The following is a 20,301-nucleotide window of genomic DNA, read 5'->3' as shown; positions in this document are numbered from 1 at the left end:
GGAGGGGAGGGGAGGGAGGGAGGGAGGGAGGGGAGGGGAGGGGAGGGGAGGGGAGGGGAGGGGAGGGGAGGGAGGGAGGGAGGGAGGGAGGGAGGGGGAGGGAGGGAGGGAGGGAGGGAGGAAACTAGCCTGGTATGGTATTAAGTCCTCTCTCCTAGCCTGGTCCCAGTGCTCGTTGTCACACCAATTGCTTAACAATAGAGCCAGGTCACTTTAGAAATTAAACGTCCGTCCAGGTAAGCAGGACGTCAGGAGATTACTTCAACGCTGGCCACTAGGGGCAACGGTGAGCGCTGTTACCATCCAGTGGGTTTGTGAACTAGGGATGGGTAGAAGGTGTTCAATCTCAGTGCACTTGTTTTTTGATTGTCTTGTTTTAATCCCAAACCTTAATCCTAAACTCAGAATTCATGCCTAAACTTAACTTTTGAAATTTGACATTTATGGACAAAGTCTGATTCTGCCTGAGACTGTGAGAACTTGTTGGACAATGAGCATAAGAGTTGGCAAGACAGTACAAATAGATCTGGAACCAGACTAGGAGGAAACTGGAGCTCCATTCAGGCTCTAAGGTGTGGATAGAAGATGGAACCCCCTGGGGGTGCAAAGGGCTCGGCGGCTATTTTGTGCCGAAACAGATCCACACGTTGAGCCAGTTTCTGGGTGGTGTCCAGGTTTGTCAAGGGCTGAGAGGCGACTGCAGGCCACAGCAGCTCTATGGCACTGCAGTTGTAGGCATCGGATGATTAACATAGCATTAACCTCATCATTAATTCATTTATTGGCAGAGAGCTTGTTAGATCTCTTTTTTTCATTTTGTCTCTGGGAAAAATGAAACAGTTGGATGTTATGAAGGCTTCAGGAGTATCACCAAGTTATATAAAATATGCAGGAAAACTTGAAACGATGAAAACGTTACAATAACTCATTTGTCATACAATACAGTCCTTGATTAAGATTAAACGATGTAACATTTCACAAGCTTTTGTCTTCTATCACTATAGGTGACCACTTATCCAAAGTGACAGAACGAGGACATGGATAATATGCATCTCGCTGGGTTTTCTCTGCGTCGTCGAGAACGGAGGGCAGATTCGGGTTGTCACACCCTGATCTGTTTCACCTGTCTTTGTGATTGTCTCCACCCCCCCTCCAGGTGTCGCCCATCTTCCCCATTATCACCCGGTGTATTTATACCTGTGTTCTCTGTTTGTCTGTTGGCAGTTCGTTTTGTTTCGTCAAGCCTACCAGCGTTTTTCCCCTTGCTCCTGTCTTTCTCAAGTTCCTGTTTTCAAGTTTTCCTAGTTTTGACCATTCTGTCTGCCCTGACCCTGAGCCTGCCTGCCATTCTGTACCTTGTCACACCACCCTGGATTATTTACCTCTGCCTGCCCTGACCTAGACTTTACCTGCCATTCTGTACCTTTTGGACTCTGATCTGGATTACTGACCTCTGCCTGCCCTTGACCTGTCGTTTGCCTGCCCCTTTTGTTACTTCGACACTGTCTGCATCTGGGTCTTCTCCTGAAACGTGGGACGGGTAAGATGAAGGGAGGAGGGGTGTGTCTCTGCGGTAAAAACAGCCATGTTCTGAAATGTTAAGGATATCTAGAGTTTTTGCTGGCCTGAGAATACCTCATGATAAGCTACAGACCATATTATTTACCGAGAGAGTTGATCTATATTTCTCGTAGCTGTCTATTTATCACCACAAACTGATGCTGTCACTAAGACCGCACTCAACGAGCTGTGTAGGGCCATAAGCAAACAAGAAAATGCACATCCAGAGGTGACATTTCTCATGGCCGGTTTTACCTCAATTTTACCAGCATGTCAGCTGTGCAACTAGAGGCGACAAAACTCTACATAACTTTTACTCCACACACAGAAACACATAAAAGGCTCTCCCTCCCCTCCATTTTGGCAAATCAGACCATAAATCTATCCTCCTGCTTCCTGCTTACAATCAAAAACTCTAAAAGGAAGTACCAGTGACACACTCAATACGGAATTGGTCCGATGAAGCAGATGCTAAACTACAGGACTGTTTTGCTAGAACAGACTGTAATATCAAAGATGTTTATAACTAACCCAAGATAGACCACAGCCTGTCGTTTCCAATGGGAACAAATGAGTCATAGTGGGCAGAGCAAGCAAGGAGGGGGCCAGAGCCAAGCATGAGCTAGCGAGATCCTATTGACGCGATCTAGCATGTATTCGCATATTTCCACTAGGGAACGCCTAATCTGTGAAATGTGCGTGTGCAATAACTCAATTCGACCTTTACACTCCTAAACAACTCAATTTTTGGAAACTTTGGCAAAGGGTCAAGTCTACAAAACTTAGTCCACTCTGTTCATAAAATATTCTAGTTTTGGGAACAGAAAATGGTATAGAGATCAAATGTTTCACCAATGAGAACTTTTGCAGAATGTCGGCCAAAATCCATCTTGTTCCATCTTCTCCCATCTTCTCCCACTGGGCTTCCTTTCATCACCATATTTGGCAGTGAGTGAAAATGCCAAGCGGATGCTTCACATTTATACATCCGGTGAAATATCTGTTTCATTGTTCTATCTGTGGGAATATGTTCCAGGATTCCTCCGATGGCATTGAGGAGTTTACCACATCAGTCACCGGCTTCATTAATAAGTGCATCGACGACGTCGTCCCCACAGTGACCGTACGTACATATCCCAACCAGAAGCCATGGATTACAGGCAACATCTGCACTGAGCTAAAGGCTAGAGCTGCCGCTTTTTTAAAGGAGCAGGAAACTAATCCAGACGTTTATAAGAAATCCCGCTATGACCTACGACGAGCCATCAAACAGGCAAAGCATTAATACAGGACTAAGATCGAATCCTACTATGCTGGCTCGGATGCTTGACGGATGTGGCAGGGCTTGCAAACTATCAGGGGTTACAAAGGGAAACCCAGCCGCGAGCTGCCCAGCGACGAGAGCCTACCAGATTACCTAAATGCTTTCTATGCTCGCTTCGAGTTAAGCAGCACTGAACCATGCATGAGAGCACCAGCTGTTCCGGATGACTGGGTGATCACGCTCTCCGTAGCCGATGTGAGTAAGACCTTTAAACAGGTTAACATTCGCAAGGACGTGGGGCCAGACAGAATAACAGGACGCTCTTCACTGACATTTTCAACCTATTCCTGACTCGGTCTGTAATACCAACTTGTTTCAAGCAGACCACCATAGTCACTGTGCCCAAGAACGCCAAGGTAACCTGCCTAAATGACCGTAGCACTCAGATCTATAGCCATGAAATGCTTTGAAAGGCTGGTCATGGCTCACATCAACACCATCATCCCAGACACCCTGGACCCACTCCAATTTGCATACTGCCCCAACAGATCCACGGATGACCCAATCACTATTGCACTTCACACTGACCTCACCCACCTGGACAAAAGGAATACCTATGTAAGAATGCTGTTCATTGACTACAGCTCACCTCGGGCTGAACACCTCCCTCTGCAACTGGATCCTTGACTTCCTGATGGGCTACCCCCAGGCGGCGAGGGCAGGCTGACCATCAACACGGGGGCCCCTCAGGGTTGTGTGGTTAATCCTGTACTCCCTGATCACCCACGACTGCATGGCCGGGCACAACTCCAACACCATCATCAAGTTTGTGTCATCAAGTTTGCTGACGACACAACGGTGGTAGGACTGATCCCAGATGAGGATGAGGCAGCCTATAGGGAGAAGGTCAGAGACCTGGCAGTGTGGTGCCCATGACAACAACCTCTCACTCAACGTCAGCAAGATAAAGGAGCTGATCGTTGACTACATCCACATCGATGGGGCTGTAGTGGAGCGGGATGAGAGCTTCAAGTTCCTTGGTGTCCACAGCACTAAGGAATTAACATGGTCCACACAAACCCACACTGTTGTGAAGACAGGACAGGAAGCTGAAAAGATTTGATATGGGTCCTCAGATCCTCAAAATGGTCTACAGCTGCACCATTGAGAGCATCTTGACTGGCTGCATCACCGCCTGGTATGGCAACTGCTAGGCACCCGACCACAAGGCGCTACAGAGTGTGGTGAGCACTGCCCAGTACATCACTGATGCCGACCTCCTGTTTCCTGCCATTCCAGGACCTCTATACCAGGCGGGGTCAGAGTACGGCCCAAAAAATTGTCAAAGGCTCCAGCCACCCAAGCCATAGACTGTTCTCTCTGCTACCACACAGCAAGCGGTACCAGTGCACTAAGTCTGGAACCAACAGGACCCTGAACAGCTTCTACCCCCAAGCCATAAGACTGTTAAACAATACCGCTAAATAGCTAATCAAATGGCTACCTGGACTATCTGCTTTGACACTTTTTTGCACTAACTCCCAGACACTAACTCTATGCACACACACTGGACTCTACCCACACACTCCCACATACTGACATTGACACCCCAACACAGTACACACGCCCACACACTCATTACACGCGCACACATGCATACTGACGCCACGCACACTCACTCACACGCACACACTTTCACACTCTCCACATACGCTGCTGATACCGTCTATTATCTATCCTGTTGCCTAGTCACTTTACCCCTACCTATATGTACATATCACAGGAGGCTGCTGGGGGCAGAATGGCTCATAATAATGGCTGGAACGGAATGAATGGAATGGCATCAAACACCTGGAAACCATGGAAACCATGTATTTGATACCATTCCACTAATCCCACTCCAGCCAATACAACGAGCCCGTTCTCCCCAATTAAGGTGCCACCAACCTACTGTGGTACATATTTACCTCAATGACCTCGTATCCTGGTACTCCCTGTACATAGCCATGTTATTTATATTCATTATTGTTATTTGTTATTCACTGTTTTCTTTATCACTGTTAATATTTTACATTTGTATCTATTTCTATTTTGATGTTTTTTTTAAATATTTTTTATCTTTAAATCTGCATTGTTGGAAAAGGACCCGTAATTAAGCATTTCACTGTTAGTCTACACCTGTTGTTTACGAAGCATGTGACAAATAAATTTTTTATTTGATATGATCCATCCCACAAATCGATATGTCTGTTTGTTCTAAACTGTCAAACCTCCCAGATTTCCCCAAAGCCTTGATGGAGGAGGGAGGGGATCAGTTCTGTTCCTCTCTGAAGCAGAGTCCTCACACCGGGGGGTTTGTTCCCTCTTTAGCCTAAAATGACATACCCAATACTTTGTTATTGACCAAATACTTATTTTCCACCATAACTTGCAAATAAATTCATAAAAAATCCTACAAATGTGATTTTCTGGAATTTCTTTTCTCATTTTGTCTGTCATAGTTGACGTGTACCTATGATTAAAATTACAGGCCTCTCTCATCTTTTTAAGTGGGAGAACTTGCACAATTGGTGGCTGACTAAATACTTTTTTCCCCTTCTGTAAGTTGAAACGTCAAGACTGGGCCAAGAAATATCTGAAGACAGATTTTTCAAAGGTTTTATGGACTGATGAGATGAGAGGGACTCTTGACGGACCAGATGGATGGGCCCGTGGCTGGATCAGTAACGGGCACGGAGCTCCACTTCGACTCAGACGCCAGCAAGGTGGAGGTGAGGTACTGGTATGGGCTGGTATTATTAAAGATGAACTAGTTGGACCTTTTCGGGTTGAACTCAACTCCCAAACCTACTGCCAGTTTTTAGAAGACACTTTCTTCAAGCAGTGGTACAGGAAAAAGTCTGCGTCTTTCAAGAAGACCATGATTTTTATGCAGGACAATGCTCCATCGCATGCATCGAAGTACTCCACTGCGTGGCTAGCCAGTAAAGGCCTTAAAGATGAAAGAATAATGACATGGCCCCCCTTCCTCACCTGACCTAAACCCTATTGAGAACTTGTGGTCCCTTCTTAAACGGTGGATTTTACGGTGAAGGAAAACAGTACCCCTCTCTGACCAGTGTCTGGGAGGCTGTGGTTGCTGCTGCACAAAAAGTTGATCGTCAACAGATCAAGAAACTGACAGACTCCATGGATGGAAGGCTTATGACAGATTTTTTTTTGAAATGTCAGAAATGTTTATTTTTAAAATTTTGAGTTGTTTATTATTCTCACTTTAACAGATGAAAATAAACAAGTGAGATGGGAACTTTTCGTTTTTCATTTAGTTGCATAATAATTCTGCACACTAATTGTCACGGTTTACTAAGCCAGAACCCAGAAGCAGACCAGGACAAGGTGAGTTGAAACGAAGGTGAGTATTTATTTAACAGATTCAAAAAAACGATGCAGAATAATCCAGGGGACAGAGCGGGCGGCGGAGATGAGTTGGTTGAGGTGCAGTGGCAGATCCAAGAATGGCTCGGCAGCCGCCGACAACCAGGCAGGGGTTGGGTGAAGGTTCCGGGGAATTGATGTTCATGGCTAACGATCCGGCAGGGAATGGATGTCAGGTCAGGGCTTAAGAAGGGTGATGATCAGGACCAGGTGTGCAGACCGCTGATGAGATGCAGGTGCGGTTAATCGGGAGATCTCCCGCCTAGCAACGTCGCCCGGCAACCAGGCCGGGAGCGTTCATGAACCCTCAGGAAACTGGAGATACCGAGCAGAAAAATGGCAACACAGGCAGGAACCGACTCAGGATGCAGGGTTCATGACACTAATAGTTGCCCAATAATTGTGCACACATAGATATTCACCAAAGAAAGCCAAAACCTCACTTTTACTTTTCTTAAATATTCAGGTTTGAGGATTATTAACATTTTGGATTGACCGAGAGCACTGTAGTTATTCAATAATACAATTAATCCTCAAACATACAACCTGCCTAATAATTGTGCACACAGTGTAAATTGGACACTGCATTTAGGTTAACAAGAACGTAAGCTTTCTGCCAAGACATGTCTATGTCCCGGAAAGTTGTCCGTTGTTTACAACACCATTCTAGTCACATATCCCATATTGAGCAGCAGCCGTCCCGTATAAGGGACACCGATCCCGTAGAGGTTTTAAGGAGAACATGATGATCAAGTCTAGAAGACATGAAATAAATATGTAAATACGTAAGAAATATGCACTTCAGAAACCCTATTAACCGCTGTAACTCCACCCCGTCATCTGCCTGAGAAGGAGGGGAGGGCAGCGTTCAGCGTGCAATGATGCTGTGAGGAGTGATGGGAAGGAGAACGGAGAGCCGCCTGAACTAGATATCTAGTCTGCAAATGGCACCCCTATTCCCTATATAGTGCACTGCTATGGGCCCTGGTGTAAAGTAGTGCACTATATAGGGAATAGGGTGCCATTTGGTATTACAGCCTAAAAACCACTAGAAACAAGCTGAACTAGATATCTAGTCTGCTTACCAAATGGTAATATTATTATATATTCCCTACCTAGTGCACTACTGTGGGCCCTGGTGTAAAGTAGTGTACTGTAAAGGGAATAGGGTTCCATTTGAGATGCAGCGTTAGTCTATTATTCAGCAGATGTACATATTCACACTGCTGGACACTTTCCATCTGTGAGTGTGTGTGTGTGTGTGTGTGTGTGTGTGTGAGAGTGTGTGTGTGTGTGTGTGTGTGTGTGTGTGTGTCTATGAGTCATCCTCTTTCCTAGGGCTAATGGAGACTGTGTAGAAGTGGAAGTGGCGGTGTGTTCCGTCTCAAATTGAGGATATGTCACACATTGGAAACGGCATCTGGAAATTGGCTCCTGCTCCTCCGCTCTGCTCCTCTCTTACCCCCCCCCCCCCCCCCCCCCCCAGGTGATACAATGATCTGATCTAGTCAGACATTGAGATTTGTAGAGGTTGGAAAATATAACCAGAAAGAGGGAGAGAGAGAGAACCAAAGAGAGAGAACCAGAGAGAGAGAGAGAACCAGAGAGAGAGAGAGAACCAGAGAGAGAGAGAGAACCAGAGAGAGAGAGAACCAGAGAGAAAGCGAACCAGAGAGAGAGAGAAAACCAGAGAGAGAGATTGAGAGAACCAGCGAGAGAGAGAACCTGAGAGAGAGAACCAGAGTTAAAGAGAACCAGAGATAGAGAACCAGAGAGAGAGAACCAGAGAGAGAGAACCAGGGAGAGAGAACCAGAGAGAGAGAACCAGAGAGAGAGAGAGCACCAGAGAGAGAACCAGGGAGAGAGAGCACCAGAGAGAGAACCAGAGAGAGAGAACCAGAGAGAGAGAGAGAACCAGAGAGAGAGAGAACCAGAGAAAGAGAACCAGAGAGAGAGAGCACCAGAGAGAGAACCAGAGAGAGAACAAGAGAGAGAGAGAGAACCAGAGAGAGAGAGAACCAGAGAAAGAGAACCAGAGAGAGAGAACCAGAGAGAGAGAGAACCAGAGAGAAAGCGAACCAGAGAGAGAGAGAGAACCAGAGAGAGAGATTGAGAGAACCAGAGAGAGAACCAGCGAGAGAGAGAACCAGAGAGAGAGAACCAGCGAGAGAGAGAACCAGAGAGAGAGAGAACCAGAGAGAGAGAGAACCAGAGATAGAGAACCAGAGAGAGAGAGCACCAGAGAGAGAACCAGAGAGAGAGAACCAGAGAGAGAGAGAGAACCAGAGAGAGAGAGAACCAGAGAAAGAGAACCAGAGAGAGAGAACCAGAGAGAGAGAGAACCAGAGAGAAAGCGAACCAGAGAGAGAGAGAGAACCAGAGAGAGAGATTGAGAGAACCAGAGAGAGAACCAGTGAGAGAGAGAACCAGAGAGAGAGAACCAGCGAGAGAGAGAACCAGAGAGAGAGAGAACCAGAGATAGAGAACCAGAGAGAGAGAGCACCAGAGAGAGAACCAGAGAGAGAGAACCAGAGAGAGAGAGAGAACCAGAGAGAGAGAACCAGAGATAGAGAACCAGAGAGAGAGAGCACCAGAGAGAGAACCTTGAGAGTACCTGTATTAATGGCACCTGTTTGAACTTGTTATCAGTATAAAATACACCTGTCCAAAACCTCAAACAGTCACACTCCACACTCCACTATGGCCAAGACCAAAGAGCTGTCAAAGGACACCAGAAACAAAACTGTAGACCTGCACCAGGCTGGGAAGACTGAATCTGCAATAGGTAAGCAGCTTGGTTTGTAGAAATCAACTGTGGGAGCAATTATTAGGAAATGGAAGACATACAAGACCACTGATAATCTCCCTCGATCTGGGGCTCCACGCAAGATCTCACCCCGTGGGGTCAAAATGATCACAAGAACGGTGAGCAAAAATCCCAGAACCACACGGGGGGACCTAGTGAATGACCTGCAGAGAGCTGGGACCAAAGTAACAAAGCCTACCATCAGTAACACACTACGCCGCCAGGGACTCAAATCCTGCAGTGCGAGACGTGTCCCCCTGCTTAAGCCAGTACATGTCCAGGCCCGTCTGAAGTTTTCTAGAGTGCATTTGGAAGATCCAGAAGAGGATTGGGAGAATGTCATATGGTCAGATGAAACCAAAATAGAACTTTTTGGTAAAAACTCAACTCGTTGTGTTTGGAGGACAAAGAATGCTGAGTTGCATCCGAAGAACACCATACCTACTGTGAAGCATGGGGGTGGAAACATCATGCTTTGGGGCTGTTTTTCTGCAAAGGGACCAGGACGACTGATCCGTGTAAAGGAAAGAATGAATGGGGCCATGTATCGTGAGATTTTGAGTGAAAACCTCCTTCCACCAGCAAGGGCATTGAAGATGAAACGTGCCTGGGTCTTTCAGCATGACAATGATCCCAAACACACCGCCCGGGCAACGAAGGAGTTGCTTCTTAAGAACCATTTCAAGGTCCTGGAGTGGCCTAGCCAGTCTCCAGATCTCAACCCCATAGAAAATCTTTGGAGGGAGTTGAAAGTCCGTGTTGCCCAGCGACAGCCCCAAAACATCACTGCTCTAGAGGAGATCTGCATGGAGGAATGGGCCAAAATACCAGCAACAGTGTGTGAAAACCTTGTGAAGACTTACAGAAAAAGTTTGACCTGTGTCATTGCCAACAAAGGGTATATAACAAAGTATTGAGAAAGTTTTGTTATTGACCAAATACTTATTTTCCACCATAATTTGCAAATAAATTCATAAAAAATCCTACAATGTGATTTTCTGGAAAATATTATCTCATTTTGTCTGTCATAGTTGACGTGTACCTATGATGAAAATTACAGGCCTCTCTCATCTTTTTAAGTGGGAGAACTTGCACAATTGGTGGCTGACTAAATACTTTTTTCCCCCACAGTATGCACTCATCACTTTCCGTTATTTATTTTTTAGAATATTTTATTTTTTTCATTTCACTTCACCAATTTGGACTCTTTTGTGTATGTCCATTACATGAAATCCAAATAAAAATCAATTTAAATTACAGGTTGTTATGCAACAAAATAGGAAAAACGCCAAGGGGGATGAACACTTTTGCAAGGCACTGTACTGAACATTACTTACTCAAAGCATTATATTTCTGAACATGAGGCTCTGAGCTAGGTGATACCGTTGATGTTGATAATGATAATGGATATGAGGATGATAATGGTTTTGTTATCCTCTTGGAAAAATGATGTTTGTGTGTTTACAAGATATCACAGTCTAACTTCATTTCTTGACGTCCTTAGATAAACGTCTATTTTTGATAATAAACGGACTTCATCTCCAGATGTCCTGTATTTATGCACACAGCTCCCGCATGAGCTCCAGAAGATTTAGGCTCACAGAAACAACTCTACTGTTAAGTTAAGGGTTAAAGTTTGGGATAGGGTTCAAACAGAAATAACTCTAGGGTTAAATTCAGGCATTAATTCCAATTGGTTAAAAGTTCAGGTATTAATTATGATTGGTTAAGTTAAGGATTAAGGTTTGGGGTAGGGTTCATTAAGTTCAGGCATTAATTCCGATTGGTTAAGTGAAGGATTAAGGTTTGGGATAGGGTTAAAACAGAAAAGCAACTCCTCGGTTAAGTTTAGTCATTAATTAAGATTGGCCTTGCTAATTCATTGTGGATGGATGGCGCAGTGGTCTAAGCAGCTCCTTCTCTGTAGACTCAATCCCAGCTCTGGGCCTCTCCCGTCGTCCTGGGGACCTGCAAAACGTCAAATTTTGACTTGGATCTGGAGTAATCTCTCTGATTGTGTACAGGTAGCCTCGTGTCATTGTCATGGCAAACAACCATGGGAGTTGAGACGATGAGACATTACTTACAGTAACACATGACGTACGATATATGTGTAGACGGTTACGTTCAAGATAAGTAGCCTACAATCAATGTAAAAGTGTTTAAATCAAATCAAATGTTATTTGTCACGTGCGCCGAATACAACAGTGAAATGCTTACTTACAAAGCCCTTAACCAACAATGCAGTTTTAAGAAAGAATACCAAAAAAGTACCCAAAAAACATTAAATAATTAAATAATAAGAAATAAAAATAAACAATAATTCAAGAGCAGCAGTAAAAATAACAATAGCGAGGTTATATACAGGGGGGTACCGGTACCGAGTCAATGTGCGGGGGCACCGGTTAGTCGAGGTAACTGAGGTAATATGTACATTTAGGTAGAGTTATTAAAGTGACTATGCATAGATAATAAACAGAGTAGCAGCAGCGTAAAAGAGTGGAATGCAAATAGTCTGGGTAGCCATTTGATTAGATGTTCAGGAGTCTTATGGCTTGGGGGTAGTAGCAGTTTAGAAGCCTCTTGGACCTAGACTTGGCGCTCCGGTACCACTTGCCGTGTGGTAGCAGAGAGAACAGTCTATGACTAGGGTGGCTGGAGTCTTTGACAATGTTTAGAGCCTTCCTCTGACACCGCCTGGTATAGAGGTCCTGGATGGCAGGAGGTTTGGCCCCAGTGATGTACTGGGCCGTACGCACTACCCTCTGTAGTGCCTTGCATTCGGAGGCCGAGCAGTTGCCATACCAGGCAGTGATGCAACCAGTCAGGATGCTCTCGATGGTGCAGCTGTAGAACCTTTTGAGGATCTGAGGACCCATGCCAAATCTTTTCAGTCTCCTTAGGGGGAATAGGTTTTGTCGTGCCCTCTTCACGACTGTCTTGGTGTGCTTGGACCATGTTAGTTTGTTGGTGATGTGGACATCAAGGAACTTGAAGCTCTCAACCTGCTCCACTACAGCCCCTTCGATGAGAATGGGGGCGTGCTTGGTCCTCTTCTTTTTCTTGTAGTCCAGAATCATCTCCTTTGTCTTGATCATGTTGAGGGAGAGGTTGTTGTCCTGGCACCACACGGACAGGTCTCTGACCTCCTCCCTATAGGCTGTCTCATCGTTGTCGGTGATCAGGCCTACCACTGTTGTGTCGTCAGCAAACTTAATGATGGTGTTGGAGTCGTGCCTGGCCATGCAGTCAGGAGGGGACTAAACACGCACCCCTGAGGGGCCCCCGTGTTGAGGATCAGCGTGGCGGATGTGTAGTTACCTACCCTTACCACCTGGGGGCGGTGTTGCTCTAACTAATGTACCTTTCGTTCTCTAATGATGTTAAAGTACAGATGTAGAATCCTAATGTGATCACCCTGTTGATGGGAAATGTCAAGCTTGCAGTGTATTTGAGGTTTAAATAGGCTTCTGAAGTTTGTGTAACATCCATTTACACATTTCAGTCTTGATTTCCCTTACAAAAAAAGTTAACAACCCCTTCAAAATGTTGCATTTATTTTAATCCACATAATTATTCACATTTCCTGTTCCTGCAGGATACATTTTCCTTCTGTACCAAACTGGACCCAAATCAAGACCCTACATCTGTATGATAATGTCGCTCAGGGATGTAGCTCAGTTGGTAGAGCATGGCGTTTGCAACGCCAGGGTTGTGGGTTCGATTCCCACAGGGGGTATGAAAAAAAAAAAAATGTATGCACTAACTGTAAGTCGCTCTGGATAAGAGTGTCTGCTAAATGACTAAAATGTAAATGTAAATGTCACCATATCAAGGTGCCAGAGGAGTTAGGGCCACGGTAATGTATTTAACTAATGTATGATAATGTCACCATATCAAAGATGCCGGAGGAGCTGGGTTCCTGCAGCAGGCTGGAGGTGCTCAGTCTGGCCAACAAACAACCAGATGACTGGTCTCCTCAAATGCCTGACTGCCACGAGGAACCTCCCCAACAGCCTGACTGTGTTTATAAATACTGTAGTTCTTAGATGCTTTAGAAGTGTTATTTGGACCCCCCCAACAGCCTGACTTCCATGAGGAACCTCCCCAACAGCCTGACTGCCATGAGGAACCTCCCCAACAGCCTGACTGCCATGAGGAACCTCCCCAACAGCCTGACTTCCATGAGGAACCTCCCCAACAGCCTGACTGCCATGAGGAACCTCCCCAACAGCCTGACTGCCATGAGGAACCTCCCCAACAGCCTGACTGCCATGAGGAACCTCCCCAACAGCCTGACTGCCATGAGGAACCTCCCCAACAGCCTGACTACCACGAGGAACCTCCCCAACAGCCTGACTGCCATGAGGAACCTCCCCAACAGCCTGACTGCCAAGAGGAACCTCCCCAACAGCCTGGCTGCCACGAGGAACCTCCCCAACAGCCTGACTGCCACGAGGAACCTCCCCAACAGCCTGGCTGCCACGAGGAACCTTCCCAAGCTCAACCTCAGCTACAACCGGATGGTCCACATCCCCACCTGGTCTACAGGTAAATGATGATCTCTCTCCCCTCTCCCACCAGTATGAAGGGTTTGGTCTTCCTCCACCTGGCCGACAGGTAACAGACTAGAGAACATAGCAGATCAGATCCAAGACCTAGTGAATCTGAAGATCCTCATTCTAGAGGGAAACTTTGCCGATAGTTCATGATATGGTAGTTATTGTACTTTAACTTTTCTAGCCATTGATCCAAGGTCTATGTACATTTGTTGTTTTGTTACTGTAAAGTGTCTGTGTGTTGTTTTATTACTGTAAAGTTTAGGTGTGTTGTTTTATTACTGTAAAGTGTATGTGTGTTGTTTTATTACTGTAAAGTGTATGTGTGTTGTTTTATTACTGTAAAGTTTAGGTGTGTTGTTTTATTACTGTAAAGTGTATGTGTGTTGTTTTATTACTGTAAAGTTTAGGTGTGTTGTTTTATTACTGTAAAGTGTCTGTGTGTTGTTTTATTACTGTAAAGTTTAGGTGTGTTGTTTTATTACTGTAAAGTTTAGGTGTGTTGTTTTATTACTGTAAAGTGTATGTGTGTTGTTTTATTACTGTAAAGTTTAGGTGTGTTGTTTTATTACTGTAAAGTGTATGTGTGTTGTTTTATTACTGTAAAGTTTAGGTGTGTTGTTTTATTACTGTAAAGTGTCTGTGTGTTGTTTTATTACTGTAAAGTTTAGGTGTGTTGTTTTATTACTGTAAAGTGTCTGTGTGTTGTTTTATTACTGTAAAGTTTAGGTGTGTTGTTTTATTACTGTAAAGTGTCTGTGTGTTGTTTTATTACTGTAAAGTTTAGGTGTGTTGTTTTATTACTGTAAAGTGTCTGTGTGTTGTTTTATTACTGTAAAGTGTCTGTGTGTTGTTTTATTACTGTAAAGTTTAGGTGTGTTGTTTTATTACTGTAAAGTGTCTGTGTGTTGTTGATGTCTGTATGTACCTGATGCAAAGCTGCAATCCTCAAACAAACATATTTTTTTTTACTGGATAGATAAAGTTGTTTTGTATTGTCAATAAAGTAAATTGTTTTGTATTGTCAATAAAGTAAATTATTTTGTATTGTGTTATGTAGGTTAGGGAAGCAGGCATGTCATCCTATGGATAAGGGAATACAGATTGTTCACAACCCTCTGCTCAAGCCCATCCAGGAGGTGTTACAAGGAGGCCTCAATGCACTATACATCTACCTCAGACCTGCCTGAGAGAAGCAAGTGTATGAGTGTGTCTGTTTGTGTCTGTATTTAAGCTAGCCCTGACTATGGGTGGTTGGGGATCATTTAGAGAGCTCCTTGTTGCCACGGACTACAGAACTGGCATGACCCGAATCATGTTCTCAGAATCAAATGTTATGAGACTACCTGGATCATAAGAGACTTTACTGTATAGGGGGACGTTACACATGAGAAGTGTTTTACATTTTAGCCATTTAGCAGACGCTCTTATCCAGAGCGACATACAGGAGCAATTAGGGTTAAGTGCCTTGCTCAAGGGCACATCGACAGATTTTTCACCTAGTCGGCTCGGGGATTAGAACCTTTCGGTTACTGGCACAACGCTCTTACCCACTAAAGCTACCTGCTGCCCCCTATACTGTGTTTATAAATACTGTAGTTCTTAGATGCTTTAGAAGTGTTATTTGTCATATGGTGTTTTATTTAGTTTTTACCATCGAGGACCACTTTTGGAAACAAGTGATTTTAATATACTTAATAATACTTAATAATACTTTTAAAGATGGACTTGTTAGCGGTGAAACTGCCACAACCGTTTGCGATATTACAACAACAATAACTACATGTACATCAAATAATGAACACAGGTCTTTCCTCGGACATCATTGGTTATATTTTTCAGAATATTGGTGCTAAACCGTGTTATTGGAGGCTGGCATGCTAGTTGGCAATGGCGTCATAGGATTCGGTGCCCTGGACGGTTTTCACGGAAGAATACTGTACCAAGTTAGCTAGCTGAATAAACTAAGTTAGAGTCTATTTCTAGAAAACATTGAACCGCTGTAGTTTACGACAATTATAATTTCTAAAGTGGAAGTCGGGAGAGTTATATTTGAGTGTTTCAGTGAAACGTAAGTGAGGGAGGCCCCGCTCTCTCGCTTTCCCAGATGTTTAGTTCATTTCATTCCGATCTCCTTTGCATTATTGTAGCCGTTTTCTGTAGCCTGTCAACTATGTGTCTGTCTATCCCTGTTCTCTCCTCTCTGCACAGGCCATACAAACGCTTCACACAACGTGCACTCTAATCTGGTGGTCCCTGCGCGCACGACCCACGTGGAGTTCCAGGTCTCTGGGAGCCTCTGGAACTGCTGTTCTGCGGCCAACAAGGCAGAGTTCATCTCAGCCTATGCCACCCTCCAGTCCCGCGACTTTTTTGCGCTGATGGAAACATGGATTACCACTGAAAACACTGCTACTCCTACTGCTCTCTCCTCGTCTGACCATGTGTTCTCGGATACCCCGAGAGCATCTGGTCAGCGCGGCGGTGGCACAGGAATCCTCATCTCTCCCAAGTGGACATTCTCTCTTTTTCCCCTGACCCATCTGTCTATCTCCTCATTTGAATGCCATGCTTTCACAGTCACTAGCCCATTCAAGCTTAACATCCTTGTCATTTATCGCCCTCCAGGTTCCCTTGGAGAGTTCATCAATGAGCTTGACGCCTTGATAAGATCCTTTCCTGAGGATGGCTCACCCCTCACAGTTCTGGGTGACTTTAACCTCCCTATGTCTGCCTTTGACTCATTTCTCTCTGCCTCCTTCTTTCCACTCCTTTCCTCTTTTGACCTCACCCTCTCACTGTCCCCCCCTACTCACAAGGCAGGCATTACGCTTGACCTCATCTTTACTAGATGCTGTTCTTCTACTAATCTCACTGCATCTCCCCTCCAAGTCTCCGACCACTACTTTGTATCCTTTTCTCTCTCCCTCTCCTCCAACACTACTCACTCTGCCCCTACTCAGATGGTAATGTGCTGTCGCAACCTTAGCTCTCTCTCTCCTGCTACGCTCTCCTCTTCCATCCTATCATCTCTTCCCTCTGCTAAATCCTTCTCCCTCCGATCTCCTGATTCTGCCTCCTCAACCCTCCTCTCCTCCCTTTCTGCATCTTTTGACTCTATGTCCCCTATCCTCCCGGCCGGCTCGGTCCTCCCCTCCTGCTCCGTGGCTTGACGACTCATTGCGAGCTCACAGAAGAGGGCTCCGGGCAGCCGAGTGGAAATGGAGGAAAACTAGACTCCCTGCGGACCTGGCATCTTTTCACTCCCTCCTCTCTACATTATCTTCCTCTGTTTCCACTGCCAAAGCGACTTTCTACCACTCTGAATTTCAAGCCTCTGCCTCTAACCCTAGGAAGCTCTTTGCCACCTTCTCCTCCCTGCTGAATCCTCCTCCTCCTCCCCCTCCCTCCTCCCTCTCTGTGGATGACTTCGTCAACCATTTTGAAAAGAAGGTTGACGACATCCAATCCTCATTTATTAAGTCAAATGACACCGCTGGTCCTGCTCACACTGCCCTACCCTATGCTTTGACTTCTTTCTCCCCTCTCTCTCCAGATGAAATCTTGCGACTTGTGACGGCCGGCCGCCCAACAACCTGCCCGCTTGACCCTATCCCCTCCTCTCTTCTCCAGACCATTTCCGGAGACCTTCTCCCTCACCTCACTCATCAACTAATCCTTGACCGCTGGCCATGTCCCTTCCGTCTTCAAGAAAGCGAGAGTTGCACCCCTCCTCAAAAAACCTACACTCGATCCCTCCGATGTCAACAACTACAGACCAGTATCCCTTCTTTCTTTTCTCTCAAAAACTCTTGAGCGTGCCGTCTCTAGCCAACTCTCCTGCTTTCTCTCTCAGAATGAACTTCTGGATCCAAACCAGTCAGGTTTCAAGACTGGTCATTCAACTGAGACTGCTCTTCTCTGTGTCACGGAGGCTATCCGCACTGCTAAAGCTAACTCTCTCTCCTCTGCTCTTATCCTTCTAGACCTATCCGCTGCCTTTGATACTGTGAACCATCAGATCCTCCTCTCCACCCTCTCCGAGTTGGGAACCTCTGGCGCTGCTCACTCTTGGATTGCGTCCTACCTGACAGGTCGCTCCTACCAGGTGTCGTGGCGAGAATCTGTCTCCGCACCACGTGCTCTCACCACTGGTGTCCTCCAGGGCTCAGTTCTAGGCCCTCTCCTATTCTCTCTATACACCAAGTCACTTGGCTCTGTCATATCCTCACATGGTCTCTCCAATCAGTGCTACGCAGACGACAATTATTTTTCTCCTTTCCCCCTTCTGATAACCAGGTGGCGACTCGCATCTCTGCATGTCTGGCAGACATATCAGTGTGGATGACGGATCACCACCTCAAGCTGAACCTCGGCAAGACGGAGCTGCTCTTCCTCCCGGGGAAGGACTGCCCGCTCCAAGATCTCGCCATCACGGTTGACAACTCCATTGTGTCCTCCTCCAAGAGTGCAAAGAACCTTGGCGTGACCCTGGACAACACCCTGTCATTCTCCGCTAACATCAAAGCGGTGACCCGATCCTGCAGGTTCATGCTCTACAACATTCGCAGAGTACGACCCTACCTTACACAGAAAGCGGCACAGGTCCTAATCCAGGCACTTGTCATCTCCCGTCTGGATTACTGCAACTCGCTGTTGGCTGGGCTCCCTGCCTGTGCCATTAAAACCCTACAACTTATCCAGAACGCTGCAGCCCGTCTGGTGTTCAACCTTCCCAAGTTCTCTCATCATCACCCCGCTCGTCCGCACACTCCACTGGCTTCCAGTTGAGGCTCGCATCTACTACAAGACCATGGTTCTTGCCTACGGAGCTGTGAGGGGAACGGCACCTCCTTACCTTCAGGCTCTGATCAGACCCTACACCCAAACGAGGGCACTACGTTCATCCACCTCTGGCCTGCTAGCTCCCCTACCTCTACGGAAGCACAGTTCCCGCTCAGCCCAGTCAAAGCTATTCGCTGCTCTGGCACCCCAATGGTGGAATAAGCTCCCCCACGACGCCAGGACAGCGGAGTCACTGACCACCTTCAGGAGACACTTGAAACCCTACCTCTTTAAGGAATACCTGGAATAGTATAAAGTAATCCTTCTATCCCCCCCCTCCCCCCCCCCCCCCCCCCCCCCCCCCCCCCATAAAAAAAAGAAAAGTGGTTGTCCCTCTGGCTATCATAAGTTGAATTCACCAATTTGTAAGTCGCTCTGGATAAGAGCGTCTGCTAAATTATGTAAATGTATTTGAGAGGGGTTATATTTTTCCAGCTTTTTACAGAAACAGGTGTTCAAGTGCTGATTGCCCCTTTAAGTGCCATCCTCCAGATATTGTCTCACTATTCTATTCCAGTTGGAAGAGTGTGGCGCTTGCAACAAGGTGTAGATGGTTCAATTCCTGCTGGGGCCATCCATGTGAATAATGTTTTTACTATTCTAGATCAGTGTTTCCCAAACTCGTTCCTGGGTCCCCTGGGTGGACGGTTAGTGGTGCAAAGTACTTCAGTAAAAATACTTTAAAGTACTACTTAAGTAGTTTTTTTGGGGTATCTGTACTTTACTTTACTATTTATATTTTTGCCAACTTTTACTTTTACTTCACTACATTCATAAAGAAAATAATGTACTTTTTACTTTTTCCTGACACCCAAAAGTACTCGTTGCATTTTGACAGGAAAATGGTCTATTTCACGCACTTATCAAGAGAACATCCCTGGTCATCCCTACTGCCTCTGATCTGGCGGACTCACTAAACACACATGCTTAGTTTGTAAATGATGTCTGAGTGTGCCCCTGGCTATCCATAAATACAAAATATAAATACAATTGTGCCGTCTGGTTTGCTTAATGTAAGGAAATGGAAATGATTAATACTTGTACTTTTACTTTTGATACTTAAGTTGAATACCCCTGCTGTAGGGGATAGAGTAGTTTGTGACCTCGTAGGGTCAGAGTTGAACACCCCTGCTGTATGGAATACATTGTAAATATTTTTGTATATGTTTTTACCCAAATAAATTCCATTCGATAGTACTATAGACTTAGTAATTTTAATTAAGATAGATGGATAAAGATGTTCCTACTTTGTTAAGATTGATGATCAAGATGTGTTCCTACTTTTGTTTTTAGAGAACTTTCGTTACATGACTTCCTGTCTCCTTGCTGTTCATTTCTGAGTACCACTCTCCATATTTTCAAGCATAGTGGCGGCTCCATCCTGTTATGGGTATGCTTGTCATCGTTAAGGACTGGGGAGTTTTTCAGGATTTTTTTTTTGTTGCTACGCACAGACAAAATCCTAGAGGAAAACCTGGTTCAGACTGCGTTCCAACAGACACTAGGAGATGAATTCACCTTTCAGCAGGACAATATCCTAAAACACAAGGCCAAATCTACACTGGAGTTGCTTACCAATAAGACAGTGAATGTTCCTGAATGGCAGAGTTACAGTTTTTACTTACATTTACTTGAAAATCTATGGCAAGACCTGAAAATGGTTGTCTAGCAATGATCAACAACCAATTTGACAGAGCTTGAAGAAATTTGAAAAGAATAATGGAAAAATGTTGCACAATCCAGGTGTGAAAAGCTCTTAGAGACTTACCCAGAAAGATTCACAGCTGTAATCGCTGCCAAAGGAGCTTCTACAAGGTATTGACTCAGGGGTG

General features: G+C 45.4%; 1 pseudogene across 1 annotated transcript; it reads left to right on the top strand.

The window, feature by feature from the left end:
• Positions 1–12,967: 12,967 nt before the first annotated feature.
• LOC311119763 (leucine-rich repeat-containing protein 40-like) lies at positions 12,968–14,814 on the top strand (annotated as a pseudogene). Its single transcript has 5 exons — positions 12,968–13,038; positions 13,525–13,616; positions 13,650–13,769; positions 13,809–13,821; positions 14,685–14,814. The product of its transcript is annotated as a leucine-rich repeat-containing protein 40-like (transcript).
• The last annotated feature ends 5,487 nt before the right edge of the window (positions 14,815–20,301 follow it).

This window comes from Coregonus lavaretus, assembly GCF_964263955.1.
Source record: "Coregonus lavaretus genome assembly, contig: HAP1_SCAFFOLD_5260, whole genome shotgun sequence".
Taxonomy (NCBI): Eukaryota; Metazoa; Chordata; class Actinopteri; order Salmoniformes; family Salmonidae; genus Coregonus; species Coregonus lavaretus.
Note: the sequence above shows the minus strand (reverse complement) of the source record. Positions and strands in the feature narration are given on the sequence as shown.